The 7,732-nt window shown below is 31.6% G+C and overlaps 1 non-coding gene across 1 annotated transcript; it reads right to left on the bottom strand.

The window, feature by feature from the left end:
• Positions 1 to 6,079: 6,079 nt before the first annotated feature.
• Trnae-cuc (transfer RNA glutamic acid (anticodon CUC)) lies at positions 6,080 to 6,152 on the bottom strand. Its single transcript has one exon. It is a non-coding gene; the product is annotated as a tRNA-Glu (tRNA).
• Positions 6,153 to 7,732: the final 1,580 nt, after the last annotated feature.

The raw sequence follows: 7,732 nt of genomic DNA, 5'->3' as shown, positions 1-7,732 counted from the left end.
TTTCGTAATTTACTCTTCCACGTTAAGATAATTTACTGGGTAAAATGTTCTTAAAATTAGAATATAAAGAAACAAAATAGAATTTTCAAAAAATCGCATCGAGGTGCACACCCCCATGCTACAATCTAATTCTGTGCCAAATTTCGTAAAAATAGACCGAACGGTTTAGGCGTTAAGCGCGTCACAGACAGAGAGACTTAGAGGTTTATTTTTAGTAAAGATTAAATACAAATTGGCAACACATAAAAGTTTTAAATCATTGTGTTTTATTTCCTTGTCGGCCTACAATGAATTCGTTTATCAATCGCGTGAATAAAGATCCGTTATTAAAATCTGCTTTAAAAAAAAACGTTATAATTGGAATTCTATGAAACATGGAAGTTGCAAACACATTCTATCAGACGCGAAAAAAAAAATTCTCTTTATTTTGGTATCAAATTTTTAAATTTATTTTCACTGCAAAAATCGCAAAAAACCTGTTAGAGGTTTTTAATTAATATTTTCGTTAATGTCATCCAAAGATGCAACCTAGCCAAGAACTCTCTCGATCAACTCTCCTTTCGAACATTTTTTTTTTCAAAATCGATCCATCCGTTTAGGCGCTAGAGTGCCACAGACAGACACAAAGTTAGCCACAGACACGTCAAACTTATAACCCCCTTCCTTTGTGTGTCGGGGATTAAAAAACAAAAAATCGTAATTTTGGAACCCGCTTTCGTAGCGTCGTAGTTTAAAGCTGTAGTTCGTAGAAACTATGATTTTTTTGTAGCAGTTGGCAGCTCTGACTAAATATAACTTTCTTTTTTTTTTTTGAGCAAACACAAATTGCTTACTATCCTCACTTGATCAAAGTTGATGTTGCTCTGATTTTTCAGATTACCTTGACTGTGTTTTTAAATAATTTTAATTGGTTCAGAATCCTTGAATATGGCAAAATAAGCACCTGTGCTCAGAGTTATAAAAAGCGATACGAACAGGGCTAACTTTCTAAAAATGGCTGTTTGCACCTGGCTAGGGTGGACATTTTGTCATATCTGTCTTTAAAAACAATAAATAAATTCGCACTAAACACTGGGGGGGGGGGGGGGGGGGGAGTTGTCTTATGTCGTTTAATTTAAAGTGCTGAGAAAAACATATTTTTGAACTTTAGTCTTGATGATAAACGAACGATAACTATCTTATCCTCTCCCACTCGTTTCTTTTTCTTTTTTTTTGTACTAAAGCATCTTTCTATCGCGTATGTAGCGTTTCCCGTGTAATTGACCGATGCAAATAATCAACTTACTTTATCTCTGCTTAGTCTGGAACTTTCCCTTTCAAATTTGAAGATATAAATAATTTTTCGTCAGTGCTCTAGTTCTTAGAAATTTCTTTTAATGAATGGATTTTTCTGTCTCTTTGAATGGGATTTGTGAGTTTTCGAATTTTAATTTTTAAAAATTGTATTAAATAAGGAAATATGTTTTTGTCTCTTCATTACAAAAAAATAAAGCAAAATATAATTTTTTTTAAATTCCAAAAACTATTTCTATAAGCTTGGATCGCACTATAAAGTATGAAATAAACTAAGTATATATGATTTCTTGATTACAGCAAGCAAAAATTGAAGTTGATCTTATTATATGTATGTATGTTTGTATAAACTCTAAAGCGGCTAATAAAATTAAAACTAAAAAATTGAAAGAAGTAACAGCCGGCATACAGCTCTGTACGAATAGATTTTATTATACGGCCTATATTTCTTCTTTCAAACTTTTAATTTTAATTTTATTGACTGCTTTAGAATTAGTATAAACATACATACAGTGGCTCCCAAAAGTGTTCGTACAACTACGACTTTCAGTGAAATTGGCCCCTATCCATTGGTTAGAATTAATATTTCGGAATAGATATTTAATTCTAAGATCTATGATCATTTTTAACAAGACTACATGAAAAGTTTTTAAAAAATATTAAGACTTATTTTTTTAAAAACCAAAAAGTGCCGGAAATTTTATCTCACAAAAGTCTTTGTACACTTTAAAAAGTGTCTATACATTATTGAATAATCTAACTTTTTATTAAGTTATTATTTAGTAGAGTATCATGCAGTATCAACAACACCTTTTAAACTCCTAGGAATAAATTTCATTCTTTTTTCTTTCTTTTTTTGCGTAATTTCTGAGTTAAGTGTTCAACCGCACTTTGAGTTTTACTGTTTCTAGCTCTGTTTTCGTTTCAAAGTCGTATTTTCGTAATCTAGCCACTAGATATCTCTAAATATGTTGCATTGAGTTCAAATCCGGAGATTAAGGGGGTATTTTCTAAACTTTAGGACAATTTTCGAGGCACTAGACGCAAACGTTGAAAACCGTGTGCTTCTTATCGTTATCGTGATAAAAAATAAAGTTGTTTCCAATAACCAAATTTTTGGCTAAGAGTTCAAAATTGGGTTTTAAAATATTTGAAGGAATGGCATGATTCATTATTTCATCAAAAAATTCCAAACTACCAAGTCCTGATGCTGATATGCACCCTCACACTATAACACTTCCACCGTCTTGATTAACTGATCCAACTGAGTTCTTAAGATTAAGTTCAAAAAATTTTTCTTCAACTTACAGTTATACAACAACTTAACCAAAAATGTTGAACTCATTTTTATCTGTGAGTAAGACGTAATTGTAAAACGTTTTGAGCTTATTTATCATTGATTTTGCGACGAAAAGCGTAAGCTCTCTGTTTTTCGCACGACCAAGAAAATTTCTGCGGGAAGAGGTCCCATTTAATCCAGCTAATCAGAGAACTTGGTGAACAATTTTAAGTGAAAATTAAATGTAAAATATTTAATTTAACTCTGAAGAAACATTTACAGCACTCAAATTTGTATTGTTCATATTTTTTTTTTAACTTAAAATCTCCGATCACGCTTTGTTAACTTTGCCAGTTGACCTTTTCTTACCTTGTTTTCGGTCCGAGTCTTTTCTTTAAAGCCTTTTATCTAGCATTTTACTATGGAATGGTATAAATATCTAATTTTGAGACATTTTAAAATAATTTACCGCTACCGTGAGAAAAAAAAATTCAAATTTTGAATGGTGTTTGTTGCTTTATACGAATACCAGCCATTTTAATGTAATAAGCACAATATTAAGGAATAAATGAACAAAAAATTAAAGCCAAATGACTTTTAAGGGTCAACACAATGCAAAAATATTAAATAAACGGCATATGAAAATTTTAATCATGAATTTATTCGAAAATATTTGAGTGTACGATGACTTTTGTGGCGTGTGATTTCTCTTGTCTCTTCGTTTTTTGACCCATTTCAAAAAGAAGATCCGTCAATATTTTGAAAAAAACTACTGCGGGTTGTACTTAGAATGACATAGGAATGATGTGAAAAAATATTTGACTTCGAATTTCTATTCGAATTCAGTTTCGCGTTATTTTGGTTTTACTAAAAAAATTCAAAGTGTACGAACACTTTTGGGAGCCACTGTATATTAAGATCTACTTCAATTTTCGGTTGTTGCAATCAAGAAATCATACACTTTTGATACTTTACTTTTTTTTAATACTTTTTTTTACTTAATCTTACACTATTCATACTTTTTAGTGCGATCCAAGCTTATTCGCAACTCCAGAGCCCAAATACGCTACCTTGCGGTGATTAAAAATTCCATCGAAAAAGGTAAAACATTCCGTTGCACGTGTTTTCTTTCTGGTAAATTACAGGCTTCAGACAGTTTATGGTGTAATGTAATTTCAGAGGAATAGAAAAGAAAGCTTCCCACAAACGCGATTACAAATGACTGTCATTCACTAAACTTCAAAGCAAGTTATAAGTTCCGGCATTTGTTTGTTTTACCTTTTTGATCCGCCATTGGACTGTGGTTGCGTTGCAGCGCCCCCTGTAGTTTATTGGAGTTGTGAATAGAAATAGTCTTTAGAATTAAAAAACATTTTTTTGTATTTTATTTTAAAGTTTTTTGGTTTTAAAATTAATTTGAAATGATAATTTTTGAAAGGTAAAACATATTTTATTGTTACCTATCCTTATTCGGAAAAAAAAAACCGGTACGGACTTTCATTTTAATATAAATGTATTGCGCATAAAAAAAGAATAACTTTCTTTCTTTTTTTTTTTTTTCATTAATCTTTTTCCAGTATTGCTGGTTTGTATGCTCGAATTTAAAAACTATTTTGTTCAAGAATAGTGAAAAAATAAGAGCTTTTAAAAGCGCCCACATAGCCACATATACTCGTATATGATTGCTTAAGTTCAGCCTTGAAACTGACTCTTTTAATTTATTGACAACTCATGTATTGGCAAAAAAAAAGAGAGAAAGAAATTCGCAACTCCAACGAACTATAGGGGGCACTGCAGTCACTGTCTAATGGCCGACTTAAAAACTAAAACAAACGCATGTGGTAACGAAGAAAATGCTAAAAGTGTTGTGATTTTTGTTGTTATGTATGATTTTTTCGCTTTATTCATTTGAAAAGATTTTTCAAAGTCTTTTGGTTATTCTGACCCATATAGAAAGGGATTAGAAACCAAAAAGTATTACGAAAGTAAAAATTAATGCAGAACACACAGTAAGTTGTTCTGAAGCAGCCATTTTCACGATGTTGAATTCGGAATTCATAAATTTTTGGTTCCCTTCGAACGGCATTTTCATTTTGTACCGTTTTTTCTATACATTAGTACATATTCAGTTCAGTTTCGTGACATTTCCGGCATTTTTTGACATTTTTGTCACATAGTGCACATACGTGGCAGACTGTCAAGAGTAACGTTTAACACTAGATAATTTATTTCTATGACTATATGATTGGATATCCAAAGAAATCATGAATTTAATTCATTCGTCATGGAAATGATTTACCTGATATGCGAAATCTTGTCAAGATACATTATTCTTTCACACAATTTTAAAACCATAATCCTATAAACAGATTTTTGGCGAACTTTTATTTTTTATTGTTCAAATTCGTTCTTTCTGGATTTTTCAATCTGTTCTGCGATAAATATTTTCAAGAAAATTTATTTGCATACTGTCTATTTCAGTAGGATACTGTAGTAACAAAGGTTATTTAAATCATTTATGTGGAATTAGGTTAAGGAAAAGTGTCCAGTCAATGTTGTTAAGTTCGTTTTTTTTTTTTTCATCGAATTGAAAAACTGATATTTATTCAAATTCACTCAGAACAAAATAAATAAAATGTGTACTCACAGTTTATATATGGTGGTAGTTTTCTTTTCAGTTGATTGACCATTATTTCGTTTTACTTATCGAATTCTGTAAGCTTACTATCATTTTATTCCACTCATGATAAAAATTAAAAATGGTTTAACTAAAAACGCGAAATCTCGCCAAGGCTACTTTGCTCGCACAATACTAAAACTATAACCCTAAACAAATTTGGCGAAACCTTTCAGCTGAGAATAAAAGGAATCAAGTAAATTCTTTCTCCGTTAAACATTTTTCATTTTGTTCTACGATAATAAATTCAAGAAAATATTTTGCATACTGTCCATTCCAACTAAATGCTGCTGTAAAATATGATTAGTTAAATTAATTTAAGATTAAAAAAACTCATATTCTTACAAATTCATACAAAACAATAAAAAATTTTACCTGGTATAACGTTATCCAATTTTATTAATCCAGAGTTTTCTTGTTTACGCTTCCACCATTTAATACTTTTTTGAAAGAAATAAGGAAAACTAACATTATTTTGAGAAGCTCGAGAATACTACTAAGGGACGAATTAATTTCTGTAGCTGAAAGCACACTAAGGCACATCGATTGCGTTAATAAATACTCAGAACAAACTGCCTGTGTTTACGTCAACAGACACCACGTGGAACGCAACGTGACAATGTTTTAGTTCCATCGGCTGTTTTGTAAATCACCCGCAAGGTAGCGTATTCGAGCGCTGGAGTTCCGAATTTCTAGATACGCTCCGTTTTAACTTTAAAATTTAGGAAAAGAGTCAAAATGAGTACTGCTGCGACTTGGTAATGATTTGTTGCTTACAATTTTATTGCAAAAAATTGTGTGTGATGAGAAATTTTTATACGAAAATTATTTTCCCACGCCGGGAATTGAACCCGGGCCTCCTGGGTGAGAGCCAGGTATCCTAACCCACTAGACAACGTGGGATCTATGATCAAAGAACTGAACCAATTATATAAATTAAATTTCCGTTTAAGTCTTGCAAATGAGGTCGGTTCCAAAATTTTAAAAGTATTTTTTTTTTTTTTTTTTTTTGTGAAAGAGCATGCTTCAAAACATAGGATCTAACCATTTTTTTGATAAATTCGTTTACGTTTAATATTTTTTTAAATTACATAAATCGGAGCTCTTTCATTGTTTACGGCTTCTGCTGATGACATCACGAATGATGAAATGCCATTCACAGTGTAATATATTTAATTCGCATCTTTACTCACGTGTATTGTCAACGATATGGTTGGTTATCAAGCGTAGAGCGCAATTTTAATTCGCTGCTTGATTATCATAACGTGGAAACGTAGTAGAAAGATGCGGCAAAGTGCATCATTTGTGACGTCATCAAGACCACGCCCTTGTTTGAAAAATCGGACATTTCAAAAAAATAATTAAAAAAAAAAAACTGTTGGGAAAATGAAAATATTTTCTGGGTCCATGTTTTTTTTTTTTTTTTTTTTTTGCTCATTCTATCCATTTCAATGACTAAAAGTTGTGCTTTTGACTGAAGGAAACCACCCCATTTTCCGTACGTTAACCAAGTTTTCAACTTTACTTCATTATGCTTTAAAAAAAGCTTTATTGTTTGAATTTGTGTTCGGACGTCATTTCGCTCACACTGCAGCATTGATGAGATACTTCGTTCACGGGAAAGATGGATTTTGAACCCTTTGAAAATGACAGGCCGACATTTTGGTTTTAAGGCATCTTTGGATCCAACCACGTTTCTAGTATTTATTAATACGTTATAATATTCGTTGGTTCCTATCTCGTAAAACAATTGATGTTAAGTTAAGTAAAATGTCACATAAGGTAAATCGAGAAAGGTAACTTAGTTCACAAATTCAGCAAACATGTATCGGGAAAGTTTACTGTAATGAACCTTATTTTCACAACCTTATTTATTTTTAATTTGTATTAATTAAATCTTCTTTATTTTAAGCTTGGGCACCAATTTTCTGCAACGAGGCTTTTGCACAAATACTAATTTTGTCCCCCGACAATTTCGGAACCAAAATGTCGGATGAGTCAGCTCCCCTTATGTAGTGGCCTAAGGGGCCATTCATTAATTACGTAAGGATGATTTTGACAATTTCTGACCCTCCCCCCATGTAAGGGTACGTAAGATTTTTCATGCACCCCCCCCCCCTACTTACGAAAGATTCCATTTCGATTTTCAAAAATAACGAATCTTTTATTACTGAAATAGTTGTTAAATTCACCATCATTAGATTAAACCTTTTTATGTAAAGAAATATTTCCAAAATCTAGACTGATGTTTTCTCGACATTTCTTTGTATATGATGCGATACTAATTAAAAATAAAACATGCCATACATAGTGCGATTCTTTTATTATATTTTACACTAATTCATTCTTTGTAAAACAAATAGAAAAGAGCTCATCCTAATATGTTTTTTACCTTCCAGACGCAAATGAAATACGATCCCTGCCAAATCACTTGACCACGTGATTTCTAATGTAAAATATCGACTTGGAAAATATTACGTAAG

This window comes from Uloborus diversus, chromosome 4 (assembly GCF_026930045.1).
Source record: "Uloborus diversus isolate 005 chromosome 4, Udiv.v.3.1, whole genome shotgun sequence".
Classification (NCBI taxonomy): Eukaryota; Metazoa; Arthropoda; class Arachnida; order Araneae; family Uloboridae; genus Uloborus; species Uloborus diversus.
The sequence above is the reverse complement of the archived record's forward strand: the minus strand, read 5'-3'. Positions and strand labels throughout refer to the sequence as shown.